General features: G+C 45.9%; 1 protein-coding gene and 1 pseudogene across 1 annotated transcript in view; one reads left to right on the top strand and one right to left on the bottom strand.

Moving 5' to 3' along the window:
• Positions 1-16600, top strand: part of PML (PML nuclear body scaffold) — a 46592-nt gene that overhangs the window by 7887 nt on the left and 22105 nt on the right. The gene's annotated exons all lie outside the window — the stretch shown is intronic.
• LOC121484117 lies at positions 13709-14503 on the bottom strand (annotated as a pseudogene).

Genomic DNA, 16600 nt, shown 5'->3' with positions numbered 1-16600 from the left:
GGGGAGCAGCACCAGAGGTGGCTTTGAACTTAGAACTCAGCCTGGCAGTGTCTGCCTTTGGGGCTGATATTGCCACCTCCATGGAGTACATTTTTTTCAGCCTACTTCCTCCTATGTGTTAGGCCATCTGCTAGGGGACTAGAGTGTAAATACAGACAGATATAGTCGTGGCGCTCTGTGAGGTCATAGTGTAGTAGAAAAACCAGATCTGCAACTAACCACCAAGGCTGTAAGGCCAACAGGAAACCTGCTCACCCTGAGCTTGAATAATTTCGCACTGTCCTCTACCTTACACTTTCCCTTGCTAGTTAGTATCCCTGCTCGGCACAGGGCTGAGTGTGTGCTCAGTCCGTTGTTAAGGGCAAAAAGGAGAGGAGCACAGGCACAAAGTGAGTCATCTTAGAAAAGACATTGGCTGGGGAAGGTAGCCTCCAAGAGGGTGTCACGTTTAGCCTGATGTGTAAGAAAGGAGAAATGGTGTGGGGGCAGGGTGGAGTGGGCCGGGCAACAGGTACAAAGGCAGAGGCACTAGTGAGTCTGTTGCATTTCAGGAATTGCAAAGTAAAGGGTATGCCTGAAGGCAGGCGCTGGAAGGGGGAGCTGGAGACAGACATGAGGGAGCCTGGTGATAGGACTCTAGCGTATCATTTCTGGAACATAGAATGTTCTCAGCTTGCTCCTTTTTCACTCAGTTTACTCTTGTTTTACCAGAGAAATGGCCTATAGAATGTACTCTGAAGGGGACCCTAGCGGGGGCTCTGTTCAAAGCCACTGATGGGTGTTAAGGCAAAGGGTGGGAGGATTAGATTCTCTCTCTGCGCTGTGGTTCTGTAAAGCGGTACGTTTGGGAGATGGGAGGTGAGTGTTTGTTTCTTTGGCTGCATGCTTCTTTGCATTTCACCCCATTCCACAAAGAATTTGAAGAGATTGACCACCATAGTGTTGGGTTTACGTGTATCTAGCAAAGACTGAAACAAAGAATCAGCACCAGGGAAAAAGGAGCCCCATTAGGAGACTGAGGCCATGGTCCAGGTGGGGGCGAGGCCTGCAAGAATGTGGAGATGGAAGGCTGGGGAAAATGCCCAAATCTCACACTTCCAGGGCCTGCCTAACCTGGAGGGAGGTCCAGGTGGCTGCCAGCCTCTCCATTGTGTGTATTTGGGAGGGATGGGGAATGTCTTCCACCCAAGAGTAATATAGGTCTAGGAGAGCACCCACATCTGGGTCTCAGATCCCAAAGCATGGCCAGATGGGGTGGGGGAATTAATCCAGGGCCATCAAAGCTTATAGACAGAAAGTGTTTGGATTAGTTGAGTGGAAAAAACAAAAGACCTATTAATCCAGTTTGAAAGGTGTGATGAGATCATAAATTGGGGAGAGGGTTCCTGAGACTTGAAGTTGGGATGATTCACAACGGGTCAAGGAGAAGCAGGCTGGACAGCCCAGGGGAAAGATTCAGGGCAGAGGTGGGCAGCATGCAGTGGCAGAGCTGGTGGCAAGGAAGCGAAGGGCATCTAGCTGAGAAGGATATGGAAAAGACTCAGAGTGTCAGGGCCCTTGTAGGGTCAAGGCTTGGAGGAGGAAGGCCAGATACCTTAGGTGCCAACTCTGGGGAGCCCCCCTGACCTCCTGAACCAAGCAAGTGCCTCCTGAGAGTTTGCACCATAGCTGTGTAAGTTGCACCTTCCTGGGGATTGAATGATTGTACTGGGATTGAAAGCTGGCCCAGGAGCACCGCACGAACGGGGTAGGGTGAAGGCTGCTGCTCCCAGGAGTTCGGGCACAGTCAAATTACCCATTTTTTTTCCCTATGAACTCACCCAAGGGACTTGTTTTCATAGCCAAGAGCAACTGCTTTTCTTTTCATGGTGGCAGGTGGGGTGGGGGGTGGGGGGGTAGAGCTGGAAGGTAGATTTGGTTGAATATGTGGATGAAGGGACATGGGAGCTATGCCTCAAAGAATCTTGTCTGTATAAGTTACAACTGAAACAAATGTGTGAATTAGTAACAAATGTTTAGTTAGAGGCATAAGCAAAAATGAATGAATGGCCTATGGGAGGAGTGAATAGGATTGTGGCTGGCTTCTGACCCTACTTGATTAGATATTCAAATTGTGTCACCAGGACCTATTTTCCCCGTATTTCTTGTGATGTGGCTTTCCTCCAAGCTCTATTCACAGAAGGATTTCTCCCTGTCACTTGCCAGATGATTACAGCAGCTCCAGAGGCCCTTATTAGACCCCGTCATCCTCAAATCCAGTGGGAGAGAGTAAGAATCTCTTCCCAAATTCTAAGCCTAGTTTGAGTGTGTTTTGATTGGATCAGATACCTGTCTGTGCAGGGGACAGGTTCGAAGCCAGCCTCAAGTGAAGCTCCCCAACCCCTTGGAACCTGGGCAGTCCCTTTCCATCAGGAAGCTTTCCCTCTTCCTATATAGGCAGAGAATGGGCTCTTCTGGTAGGAGGATCCCCCTTATTAATATAACAGTATTTTCCTTCTTTGAGCTCTTTTTCTTGGGTTGTCGCCTTAATTCTCACACCTTCTTGAAAGATGAGGAGCAGAGGATTGTTCCCATTGTATAAGTGAGGCAAGAGGCCAGTGCATTAATGGGAGCTAACCCAAATAGAAGATCTTGTCTGAGCCAAGGCCCAAATGGGTGCAGGGTTTCCCGACTGCAAAGCCTCTCGTGGCACTGCTGGCCTCTACATTCAGACAGTCCTCAATTAACAACCAGGCTGAATTGCAAAAAAGGGATTCTGCAAGTTGCTTGTTCAGAACTCAGAGTGTTTCCCCCCTCAGAAGTGGATTATTAAAAAGAAGCATGCTATTTAAACAATAATAAATTTAATTTTCCTTGACTTTAACAGAAGAAAAAGATACTGAAGTAAGATTGGACTTACTAAACTTCAAAGAAATATTTCTTCATCTTAAAATGTTTCCTAAAATAGGGCACCTGGGTGGCTCAGTGGTTGAGTGTCTGCCTTTGGCTCGGGTTGTGATCCTGGGGTCCCGGGATCAAGTTCCATATCGGGCTCTGCGCAGAAAGTCTGCCTCTCCCTCTGCCTACATCTCTGCCTCTTTGTCAGTGTTTCTCATAAATAAATGAATATATTATTTTAAAAAATAAATATATTCTTTTAAAAAAATAAATATATTTTTTTAAAAAAAGTTTCCTAAGATATCTAAGAGTAAGCAAAAAAAAATTGCTAATACATTAAGAGGTTAGAGTCATTGTAGTTTGCTTTAAATGAAACAGTTCCATTTTTAGACAATCGTGATAGGGTCTGCTGGAAAAGAGCACCATGGCCCATTCCCATCTACCTATCTTGGTTCTATGTTAAGATGGCTCTCCTGCATGACCCTGGGCCTTGTACTCTAGCATTCCTTCTTGCAAATTCTTTATTTTGATCCACTTCTTAATTGGATGGATGTTGTCAATAAGTTGTCTCAATTCCCAGGATCTCTTGGCATTGAAAATGTCTATCAGTTGCTGTTGAATGATATCTTAGCTGGGTATAATATACCTGGGTCATACTGTTGCCTGTAGAATTCTATAGACTTTGATACATTGTCTTTCAGCATCAAATGTTCATGAGGAGAGTCCTGAGACCAAATGTATTTGCTTTTTCTGTCTTGAGACTTAAAGACATTTTCATTCTTGAAGTTTATTAATTTAACCAAAGTGTCTTCATGTTGAGCATTTTGTATCAGATTATTCTAGAACCTGGCAGGTTTCTTCAATCTAAAAATTCCTTTTATTTCAGAGTACCTGGGTGGCTCAGTTTGTTATACATTTGACTCTGTTTCAGTTTAGGTTATGACCTCAGGTTGGTGAGATTGAGCCCCATTTAGCACTCTGAATCAGCATGGAATCTACTTGGGATTCTTTCTCACTCCCCCTATGCTCCTCCCCTTGTTCATGCATTCTCTCTCTCCCTCTATGTCAAATAAATTAATAAATAAAATCTTAGAAAATAAAATAATAAAAATAAAAATTCTTATTACTTATTATTTACATTATTTCAGTGAAACTTTTTTCTTCTTCCTCTTTTTCCCTCTTCCTTTTCTTTTTTTTTAAAGATTTTTTTTAAGATTTTATTTATTCATGAAAGACAAAGAGAAAGAGAGAGAGAGAGGCAGAGACACAGGCAGAGGAAGAAGCAGGCTCCATGCATGGAGCTCAACGTGGAACTCCATCCCAGGTCCCCAGGATCACAACCTGGGCCAAAGGTGGCGCTAAACCGCTGAGCCACCCAGGCTTCCCCCCTTTCTTTTCCTTCTCATTTTCCTCTATCACTGTTAGTATTACAAGCTTTAATTTTTTGTTTCCAGGTTTTTCCAACTCATAATCTTAATAGTATTATTTCACTTGGGGGAAACTGATTTGATGACCATTGAATGAAGTTCAGAACCACAGTATACATTCAGAGTTACATAAAATCATTTTATACACATTGTGATAAACGTACTTGAGATTATCAGAATTGTTTGTCACATATAAGGAGTTACTGCCAGTTTTCTACTTTACGAGATTCTATTAACATTTAATGATTAACCTTAGCTGTTGAATTTTGTAACAAATTTCTACTTTGGCATCTTTTACAGTTTGGATTTGTTCTGCCAAAGCTGAAATTTGGAGACGTGTTTCAAGATTAGTATGGCTAAGTAGAAGAGCTGCCTCTTTATACCATATGTCACTTAACTAATACAGTGTTAAGTTATCGTTAACCTAATCATCAAATAATGTTTTCTCATTCATGGCTTTAATTGATTGTTTTAGCTATTTCTGTCTCTTTTGCCATCTCCTTTACTGAAATTAGATTGATTTAAAGATGTATTTATTTATTTTAGAGAGAGAGAGAGAGAGCAGGAGAGAGCATGTGCACATGGAGAGGGAGGGAGAGAGAAGAAGACTCCCTGCTGAGTGTGGAGCCCAATGGCAGGGCTTGATCTTGCTACCCTGAGACCATGGCCTGAGCCAAAACCAAGATTAGATGCCCAACCGACAGAGCCCCACAGGCACCCCAAATTAGATTAGACTTTTTTTTTTTTAATATTTTACTTATTTATTCATGAGAGACAGAGAGAGAGAGAGGCAGAGACACAGGCAGAGGGAGAAGCAGGCTCCATGCAGGGAGCCTGATACGGGACTCGATCCAGGAACTTTGGGATTTCATTCTGAGCGGAGGGCAGATGTTCAACTGCTGAGCCACCCAGGTGTCCCTAGCTTAGACTTAAATAATTTGACAATCACTATACTTACCTATGTGATAAACCTTGTCCTGGTGTCTTGCAACATTTCCTGGCACCTAAGTTCCTGTTTTATCAATGTTCACTGGTATTCAATACTGTATAACTGTAGTGCATTTTTATAAAACTCAGTGAATTCCCCTAAGTTATCTATCATTGTTCCAAAAATTGAATCTCTTATTAACATATGACTTATGTGATGATTTAAAAATTGTCTTGCAGTTGATACTGTTTCAACTGTATTTCTGAGGGGCATCGTTGTAGTCATCTCAGCGTATGATGGTCATTGCATTTTAGAAATATCATGTTGGTGGCCACTGGGAAGGGTTGATTGGAGAGACCAGAGGCAGGGAGGTCTTAGGGGACAGCACCAAAGGAGATAAGTCATTACTGAGGCAAGAACAAAGGTTATTGCAATGGGAACTGATGAGACAAATATAAGAACCAGGATTCCACCTTGAGCACTTTTACATCCTAGCACCACACCTGCACATAGTAGGTACTTAATAAATCTTTTTTGAGTAAATGAAAGGAATCAACAAGAATTAATGATAAGTTGTTGAAGTTGTGGTGGGGGGTGTATCTGGCATTCCCCTTGGTCTCTGGCTTGCCTGGCCTTTCAATGGTAGTGCCATTAACTGCCATATATAGGGCAGTGGTGTGGCCGAGAGAACACTGTCCACCAGGGGTATGGTCCTCTGACTTGGGAGCAGGGACTGTAGAGAAAAGAGTGGGGAGGGAAAGCACAAACTTCCTCTTTGTCATTCTGTGGGGTCGGCATAAGATGGCCATGTGAGACAGACAAGGCTTTCTCCTCTCACCTTTCCTTGCTGCTTCTTTTCTAGTATCTTCCTCCCTGAGCCCTCGGGTTCCCCCACCTTTGTCACCACCTTCTCAACCAAAGAATGGGTGGAAGAGGGGAGGTCAAAAGGAATAGTGCTTTTACTCTCAGTGTCCCAGGCTCTGTACTTACCCAGGTCCACTCCTGGCTTCAGAAATCTCTCCTCAACTCTGTCCCCCCCGCAGATTTCAGGAAACCAGTCCTGATTAAATGCATTCATACTCCTGTGGAAATGACTGACGGATCCCTTTTACTTGCCCTATAGCTAATAATTTGAGTTTCCAAGGGAGGCTGCTCCTTCTTCTGCTCCACCAAAGTGAAAGCTCCCTACTATTCTTGTGGAGGTGAAGGTGCTAGAGGAGAGAGTTTTGCAGTTGCCATTCAGGCAAGCCGGGCCCTGCCCCAGAGTCCTGCTTTGGGGCCAGCTCTCCTGCGCAGGTCCCACTTATATAGGATTTTTGCTTCCTGCATTTCCAAGCTACCCTGTTCCCTAGAACAGCAGAAGTGGTAGGTATGCCGCCCTGGTCCCAGCAGGAGATGTGGCCTGGCTGCAGTAGGAAGGAGGGCAGCCTGGAGACCATGCTCAATGTGATGTTTCCTACTGTTTGAGGTTGAGGGCTTTGCCCACCCAAAGGAGGGCTCTCCCAGCCATATGTACATGTGTAGCTAATGCCTCCCCTTCTTACATGGCTCCAGAATGTCCACTGTGGAGCTGGCTCTGTGCAGCTGACTTCACATAGACCAGCCCCCATTTGTCCTTGCAAGAGTCTATGAGAGGCATCGTTATTTATCCCCATTTTATAGACAGGGAAGTAAAGACTCTAAGAAAGTCATTTGCTCAAGTCCTTTTTTTTTTTTTTTAAGATTTTATTTATTTATTCATGATAGACAGAGAGAGAGAGAGAGAGAGAGAGCGAGGCAGAGACCCAGGCAGAGGGAGAAGCAGGCTCCATGCAGGGAACCCGACGTGGGACTCGATCCCTGGTCTTTAGGATCGCGCCCTGGGCCAAAGGCAGGTGCTAAACTGCTGTGCCACCCAGGGATCCCTGCTCAAGTCCTTGTAGCTAGAAATGAAAAGGGCCCAGATTCAGGCCCAAAGCTGTCCTCTACCCTTCCTGCTGTCACGTAGCCTCTGGCAGAGCAATGTAGACATAGGCAGCTTTCGGATGGGGACACCGAGAACCCAGGAGACCTGTTGAGGCTTTTATTTTATTTATTTTATTTTATTTTACTTTATTTTATTTTATTTTATTTATTTTTCAGTTTCCAAGTGTACTGGTCCAGGAGGGGAGCAGTTAGGAGAGGAGGAGCGAAGAATAGTGTGTCCATCGGGTCCCTGCTGGCCGAGTGGGGGGGGCCCAGTCACGTTGAGCCCCCCAGGGCAGCACAGCTGCCTGCCTCAGTGTCCCAGGGCTAGAGAAGGACGAGGGTGCTCTGCTGGCCCCAGCAGATCTGCCCACTCAGACCTCGCCGTCCTCGAGCATGTTCGGGAGCAGGCAATGGGGATGTCCCAGAAAGAGCTGCTCCCAGAGATGCTGGCTCCCCCGGCATCTCCCGCAGTGCCCTGCTTGCTGCACAGGCCCCTGGTGCCAGGACCACCGGCTGGGGCTCCCCCCCCACCCCCCCCCCCCCGTTTCCGTAGTAGCCGAGGACAGCTGCCTTGTCTGCTCAGGCCGGCGGGGAGGTTAAAGCCGCTGTGCAGGTGGCCCCCTGCGGGTGCCCTCTCCGAGGAGGACAGGCTGGCCGCGTCTGTGGTCCGAAGGTGGGCCGCCAGCTCGCCTCGGCCCGGGCGCCCCGCTCTTGCTTGGCTGCAGGTGGTCGGTGAGCGCGGCCAGAGGGTCCACGTGCTGAGGCCCAGCCACGTGCCCCCTTCCTTGCCTTCCTCCATGTGAGGCCCACTGAGGACCTTCTTGTCCCCCGGAAGTCAGCTAACCTGGACGGTCTGTGGTAAAATTCATCCCTGTTGGCCCCAGGACGAGCCTGTATGCATTTTTGGAAACAGGACGAGGATCGAACTTAAGGAAGATGATGCACATGGATCCCTGAGAGCAGCTTTGTTCACACGGGGTCACTAGTCGCCTCTGCTGCCACCAACGTGAGGCTTTTATTAAAATATTAACAACATGGGCACCTGGATGGCTCAGTGGTTGAGTGTCGGCCTTTGGCTCAGGGCGTGATCCTAGAGTCCTGGGATCGAGTCCCACATTGAGCTCCCCACAGGGAGCCTGCTTCTCCCTCTGCCTATGCCTCTGCCTCTGCCTCTCTCTCATCAATAAATAAATTTAAGGGATCCCTGGGTGGCGCAGCGGTTTGGCGCCTGCCTTTGGCCCAGGGCGCGATCCTGGAGACCCGGGATCGAATCCCACGTCGGGCTCCCGGTGCATGGAGCCTGCTTCTCCCTCTGCCTGTGTCTCTGCCTCTCTCTCTCTCTCTGTGACTATCATAAATAAATAATAAAAAAAAAATTAAAAAAAAATAAATTTAAAAATCGTTTAAAAAATGAAAAAAAGGGCAGCCGGGGTGGCTCAGCGTGTAGCGCCACCTTCAGCCCAGGGCCTGATCCTGGAGACCTGGTATCGAGTCCCACGTCGGGCTCCCTGCATGGAGCCTGCTTCTCCCTCTGCCTGTGTCTCTGCCTCTCTCTCTGTCTCTCTGTCTCTCATTAATAAATAAATCTTTAAAAATCTTTAAAAAAATAAAAAATGAAAAAAATATTAACAACGTAGTCAGTTCACTGAACAGTCATAAATGGATAAGCGAAACAACCCATCTCAGGGAAGAAGAGGAAGAGCTTTGTAATTCCCAGATGGAATGTTTTTTGAGGTCTCCATTGCCTTCTATTTAAAGCCCAAACTCCTTCACTTTGAAGTGATTATGGAAATTTTTGGAAGATCTAAATAGATGAAAAGGGGGAGGGAGGGAGAAAGAGAAAGAAGTGACTAACTCCCATCAATATAGACTGTTTTCTTTCCCTCTTGGGATCTCTATAATCATCTAAACGAAAATGAACAGTGTGTGGCATTCCGTAACTTGCTTTTCTCATGATAGACAGTTGTGAATGCCTTTCCAGAAAATATGTAGTTTTGAATTTTTAGGTAGTCGCATCCGTCGATTGTATGATTTCTTCCATTTCTTCAGAGGTTATAAGGTCTTTACCATCATAAGTAAACAGTCAACTAGCATATCGTTAGGGTTCATCTTTAATTCCGTGACCCATCATAAATGTGTTGAAGTGTGATATATGAAGCAAGCTCTAACTTACTTTTTGCCCCTGGGTAGCCAGTTTTCTCGATTCCAGTTGCTGAATGGAATTGTTTAATGTCCTTTAGTGTGGGATGCTTTCTGTATTCCATAAAATATCACATTATTATAGATGCCAGGGCCTATTTCAGGACTACCTAGTCTGTTCTGCTCATCTTTCTCATTACTCTGAGACTAGCTCCACACATACTCTTCTTTTTTTAAAATATTTATTTATTTATTTATTTATTTATTTATTTATTTATTTGAGAGAGAGACAGACAGATAGCATGTGCTTTGGGGAAGGGGTAGAGGGAGAGGGCGAGAATATTAAGCAGACTTCACGCCCAGTGCGGAGCCCGACATGGGGCTCGATCCCACGACCCTGAGATCATGACCTGAGCCAAAACCAACAGCCGGACGCTTAACCAACTGAGCCACCCAGGTGCCCCCACATGTACTCTCTTTTTTTTTTTTTTTTTTTTAAAGATTTATTTATTTATTTATTCAGAGAGAGCGAGAGAGAGGCAGAGACACAGGCAGAGGGAGAAGCAGGCTCCATGCAGGGAGCCCGACGTGGGACTCGATCCCGGATCTCCAGGATCACACCCCGGGCTGCAGGCAGTGCTAAACCGCCGCGCCACCGGGGCTGCCCCACATGTACTCTCTTAATGGACATTCTGTCCTATGTTATCTGGCAGAGAAAATTCCCGTTCCTGACACTGGCTTCCCCAAAATTTCTTAACTATTTGATCTGTTTATTCCATCCTGTGAAATGTAGAATCAGTCAGTACAGTTTCAAAATCTCATCTGTGATTTGATTAAAATTCCCTTAACCCTTTATATTAACTTGAGAAGAATTGATAATCATTAATATTTAGCCTCCTCCATTGGGACCTGGGTACATCTTCCTGTTTTTTAGATTTTTCTCAGTAGTTTTGTCTTTTTTTCCATATGTATACTTTTTGCTATAATTACGTCTACAGTTTGGGTTTTTTTTTAAGCATTTGCAAATTGCTGTTTGTGAATGAGAGCATCGAAATTTTTTTCCATATCTCTTTTCATCTGAATTGCTAGGCTAGATTAAGTGATTTTCGACTCTTAATTCTGGAATATTTCAGCCACTTTCTGGAGCAACTTCTTATTAATTCTATGCTGTTTTAGTTCATTCTTTTGAGTAATCCAGGAGCAAATAACTGTCATTTTGCTTCAGAGCTATTATCTATGTCTGTGTCTAAGTTCTGGTTTTTGTCATGGAGCTCCTTGTGGGCATGTGCCCACCTCACCTTGCCTTCCGCAAAGTGCCAAGCACACAGGTGCTGCTCAGTGAGGGTCCCTTGAATGAGGGTGAAGGAATCTTAGGCCAAGGAAATCCTGGTCCCGGGGTGCAGCCCGTTGATGGGCCACTCCAATTTATGGTCTGCACCTCGGTCTTATCAGAAGGCTGGGAGCTTTCAGACCCAGGGAGTCTGATGCAGGCCAACCACCTCACGGAAACCTGCTGCCAATTGTCTGCTTCTGTCCAGTGGGGGGGGCAGTGGCCACTTGCCCTAGGAGGACCCATTTAGGGGAGATGGGGCTTCAGAGTAAGGCCCTAGCAGAGACTGGGGTCAACCCAGAAAGTCTTGCTCTACCGCCAGCCAGACTACCCTAGGTGTACAGGGAGAAGCAGGCTCCCAGTGGGGAGCCTGATGTGGGACTCGATCCCTGGCCCAGATCACACCCTGAGCCGGAGGCAGATGCTCAACTGCTGAGCCACCAAGGTAGCTCTGGAACATTCTTCCTAAGGAAGGGAGGCTGAGTTCAGACTCAGCCCTTCCCAGGGTCCAAAGCAGGGAAAGTGACAGCAAGCTTTAGTTCTCTATTTCTGCACACTATGTGGTTGCCCACATTGACTTGTGTTCTCTTCTTTCATTTAGAAAATAGGCATCCGGGATCCCTGGGTGGTGCAGTGGTTTGGCGTCTGCCTTTGGCCCAGGGTGCGATCCTGGAGACCCGGGATTGAGTCCCACATCGGGTTCCTGGTACATGGAGCCTGCTTCTCCCTCTGCCTGTGTCTCTGCCTCTCTCTCTCTCTCTCTCTCTCTGTGACTATCATAAATAAATTAAAAAATTAAAAAAAAAAAAGAAAAGAAAATAGGCATCCATTCACAAGGTTCAAACATGAAAGCAGTCAAAAGATTTCATGAGAACAATTGTTTTTAAATGTACGCTCTACCCCCAGTGTGGGGCTTGAATTCAAAACCCCGAGATCAAGAGTCTCACGTTCAACTGACTGAGCCAGCCAGGCACCCCAAATATAAAAACCATTTAAAGGACTTAACAGTGAAATGTCTCATTCCACCTCCGCCCTGCCCCACCCAGAACCACTTTTATCAACTTGTGTGTCCTTCTAAAATGTCTTTTTGTAGATATAACCAAATATGAGTATAGTCTTTTTTTAAAAAATTATTCATGAGAGACAGAGAGAGGCAGAGACATAGGTAGAGGGAGAAGCAGGCTCTCTGCGGGGAGCCCACTGCGGGATTCGATCCCAGGACCCCAGGATCATGACCTGAGCCAAAGGCAGATGCTCAGCCACTGAGCCACCCAGGGGCCCCTGAATATAGTCTTGATATGGAAGAGCTAGGTTCTTGTCTCACAGAGTCGAAGAATGAATGTCGTGGACAAACAGAGAGTGAGTAAAGTGATAGAAGGTTATTAAGCCAAGATACAGAGAAAGATCTCAGAAGTGAGGGGGGTCCTGACAGGGTTGCCGCTGAATGCTTTCTGGCTGGCCTTTTATTGAGAACCTAACCAGGGAGCCCACAGCCTTGAGATTTCTTTGTGCTGTCTTGAGTGATTGATATATAGCTGTCTTGGGGTCTGGTCTGTCCATCTAACCACCAAAGGAAGATACTCCCTAACATTTTGGAGTTAGGGAGCCAGGTTTATTTTATTTTTTATTTTTTCTGTTTTGCTGCCTTATCTCTGTTTCCTTGGGACGGGTAGGAGCCTGACTTTGGGGCCTCTCAGTGTCCTTGGGATTTATGGGAGCCTGACTCTGGGCCTTTCTCTTATCTTTCCCTGTCTAGCCCCATCTATTCCTAACTCCATCTTACTTCATTCTTACACAATAGGTAGCATCTTATTGATTTTTTAAATTTAAAATATACATTATAGGGCAGCCCCGGTGGCGCAGTGGTTTAGCGCTGCCTGCAGCCCAGGGCGTGATCCTGGAGACCCTGGATCGAGTCCCACGTCAGGCTCTCTGCATGAAGCCTGCTTTTACCTCTGCCTGTGTCTCTGCCTCTCTCTCTCTCTGTCTCTATGAACAAATAAATAAAATCTTAAAAAAACAAAATACATTATAGGGGTGCCTGGATGGCTCAGTCAGAGAAGCATCTGCCTTGGCTCAGGTCATGATCCCATGGTCCCAGGATCAAGCCCTGCATCAGGCTCCAGCTCAATGGGGAGTCTGCTTCTCCCTCTCCCTCTACCCCCTACTTGTCCTCTCTCTCTTGCTCACTCTCTCTCAAATAAGTAAATAAAATCTTTTTTAAAAAATATAAAATAAAATATACATTATAATAGTACAAATATTGAACATCATTGTATGCTAGTCACTACGCTAACCTTTTATATATATATATAAAATCATTTAATCTTTCTATCGTTTCTATTATCATCCTGATTTTGCCATGGAGATTTTTCCATATAAAGAGTTTCTGTGGTTTCTTAAAGCTGCATAGGATTCCACTGTAAGGCTGGAATTTATAAAACATATTGCCTAGCATTGTTTCTATTTTTTGCTCTTACATACTGCGTGACATTGTACAGATGTTGTTTCGAAGATGTAGAGATAGAGCTATAGAACAGATACCTGTAAGAGAGATTGCTGGGTCAGAGGATAAAAACATTTGTGATTTTGATGGCTGGTGCCAAGCTGCCCTCTGCAGAGTTACTAGTTCTCTTCATAATTGCTCAGCATTTCTCGTTACTCGTATCATTGGTTGAGTAGGAATATTTCAGTCAATTACAATAATCACAGTCTTTGTTGAGAACATTTATGTAGGACTTCTCTCATTTGATCCTCTACTCCACTCCCATGTGAGTTGGGGATTATCCCTGTTTTACAGATAAGAATACTGAGGTGCAAGGAGGTTAGGTATTTGCCCAGGGCGCTGGGCCGAGGTCAGATCTGCATTTGTCCAGCTCTTTTCTCTGCTTCAGCTGCCACTGACATCAGTCACTGGCCCTGCCTCTTGCTGCTGGGTCTCTGTCACTTACATCTTATTTCCCGAGGCTGGAAGGAGCTGAAGGCCCTTGACCCAGTGCCAGCCCCCATGATTCCCTCATACTCTGGGCTCTCCAGGAAACCTCTGCTGGCCTGGAATAAGTCTCCTGTGTTTGATCAAGAGGTTCAAGCTCTAAGGCCTTGCCTTCTCGGGGGATATGGGGAGGTTGAGAGCTGGCGAAGCTGAGGCCCCGTGCCTGGTGCCACAATTTTGAAGTCAGGTTGGCCAGCAGGGTCTCTGCTGGTAGTTCCAGGACAAACTGATCTCAGTAACGGAGGCCAAAGTGGCTCCAGCTAAGATCCTTTCTCCTGGCCTCAGGTGGGCTATCATTGCTAGTGAGAACAAATTACAGCAATATTTCTGGGGAAATGACTAACAATATTTTCCTGGGAGTGTTGGAAGAGGCAGCATTGGAGTGTTTGAGACCGTGGACTTGAGCCAGACTGCCTGGGGTTTTATGGTAGTTTCTTATGGCTGCTGTAACAAATTACTGCAAATTTAAGGAGCTTAAAACATTACAAATTGATTTTCTTCTCTACACCTTTATGTATTTACTTGTAAGTTTAAATTCTTGAGGGGTACAGCATCACATGAATTCTATGGCCAATGGCTTTAGCAGGAAGGTTGCTTGGGAATTTGGCATGAACCATGCCACTGCTTCCACAAGCATGAATTGCTTTTCCCCAGACTACTCTGGTTTGGTTTGTTTTGCCACCGGGAGTCACTCTGTTGTTCTTTGCTTTGTTCACGTAAGCATAGCTCTTGCCTAGATGGAATTCAGTTTCATCTCACGCATAAACACCTTCAATTTTAAGAAGATCTGTGTGCTCCCTCTGGTTCTGGAAACCCCACGTATAGCCAGCAAACATGGCCTAGGACCACAGCCCTGTGGACATACTTGTCATTCTAAGAGTCCTGTTCCCAGCAAGCATCCACAGGCCCTGGGACAGCTGGGTGGCTCAGCAGTTGAGCGTTTGCCTTTGGCTCAGGGCATGGTCCGGTGCTGGGATCGAGTCCCACATCAGGCTCCCTGCGAGGAGCCTCCTTCTCCCTCTGCCTATGTCTCTGCCTCTCTCTGTGTATCTCTCATGAATAAATAAATAAGATCTTTAAAAAAAAGAAAAAAAAAGCCTCCACAGGCCCCAAGATGGGAGGAAGAGAAAGGTATAGCGAAATATCACAAAGTTGTTATTATCATGTACCTCTGGAGGTCAGAAGCCTGAAATGGGTTTCACTGAGATAAAATCAAGGTGTCAGTAGGGCCGTGTTCCTTCTGGAGGCTCTTGGGGAGAATCTGTCTTCTTGCCTTTTCCAACTTCTAGGGGCTGCCTGCATTCCTTGGTTCATGACCCCTGTCCATCTTCAAAGCCAGCAGGATAGCATCATGAGACCTCTGCTTCCATGATCACATCTTCTTCCTCACACCTGCCTGCTTCCCCCTCTATTTTCCTTATAAGGACCCTCGTGATTATACTGGATCCACCCAGATAATCCAAGATAATCTTCCCATCCCGGATCCTTAACTTAATCACATGTACTAAGTCCTTGCCATCATATAAGGTAACATACACAGGTTCTGGGGATTATTAGTACATTTTCTGCCTACTACAGTTTGTCTCTGGAGTCTATCACTCACTAATTGTGTCACCTTGGACAAGTCATTGTACCTCTTGTTCAGGTTCCCCATCATTAAAATGAAGATATAAGGGCAGCCCAGGTGGTTCAACGGTTTAGCGCTGCCTTCAGCCAAGGGTGTGATCCTGGATCGGGTCCGTGTCGGGCTCCCTGCATGGAGCCTGCTTCTCCCTCTGCCTGTGTCTCTGCCTCTCTCTGTGTCTCTCATGAGTAAATAAATAAAATCTTTTAAAAAACAATGAAGATATAATAATTCCTACTCTGTAGGACTGTTAGGAAGATTAAAAGGGTTGATATTCCTCAAATGTTTATAATAATGCCATAGAAGTGTCTGCTAGCTAAAATACATTAAATAACTAAAAGCATGCATACGGTTTGATTTAGCACTCCTATCATTTGTAACCTATTTCATAGAACAGAAGACGTGTTAGGCCACATAAAGTCGGCCTAACATTGTCCATATTGGCATAAAGGGGCCGGGGGGAGTACAAATAGGAAATCACTGGATTGTCCATAATGGGAGACTGACTGGATCAGTTGTGGTACACATGGAATTTAAGGGAGCTTTTTTTTTTTTTTTAATTTTTTAAAGATTTTATTTATTTATTCACGATAGACCATGAGAGAGAGAGGCATAGACACAGGCAGAGGGAGAAGCAGGCCCCATGCCGGGAGCCCGACGCAGGACTCGATCCCGGGACTCCAGGATCATGCCCTGGGCCAAAGGCAGGCGCTGAACCACTGAGCCACCCAGGGATCCCCTTTAAGGGAGCTTTTAAAAAAGAATACGTTAGACCCATACTTATCAGACCTCCAGGAATGTTGTCCTAAGGAAAAGTTAAATTAGAGGAGGAAGTTACAGAGTCATGACTCATGATCTCATTTGTAGCATGATCTTTCTTGTAAACCAAGTAGCAACCTACTAGAATTGTTGTAGATACTTGGGGCAATTATTTAACCTCTGAGGGCCTCTGTTTCTTCACCTGTGAAGTGAGGGTAACAGTAGCTCTCCTCGCCTCTGAAACTCTAGTGAGGATTACACGGGATGCGTCGCATCAGCTCCTTAAGATCCTGCGAGCAGCTGCATAGCCTGGCTATCTGTGCAAAGTGGTTTAAAGCAGACAGAGGGCTGGAAGGAGGCACCCGGACGCTCATCTGGTTGCCTCGCAGGAAGGGAAAGGAAGTTCAGAAGAGTGTGAGGAGCTGATCCCCTGTGTGTGTGTAGGCTAGCTGGAGGCTGGGTGGAGGCTAGCTGGAGGCTGGGTGGAGGCTGGGTGGAGGCTAGCTGGAGGCTGGGTGGAGGTTGGGTGGAGGCTAGCGGGAGGCTGGGTGGAGGCTAGTGAGAGGCTAGCTGGAGG

This window comes from Vulpes lagopus, chromosome 2, assembly GCF_018345385.1.
Source record: "Vulpes lagopus strain Blue_001 chromosome 2, ASM1834538v1, whole genome shotgun sequence".
Lineage (NCBI taxonomy): Eukaryota > Metazoa > Chordata > Mammalia > Carnivora > Canidae > Vulpes > Vulpes lagopus.
Note: the sequence above shows the minus strand (reverse complement) of the source record. Positions and strands in the feature narration are given on the sequence as shown.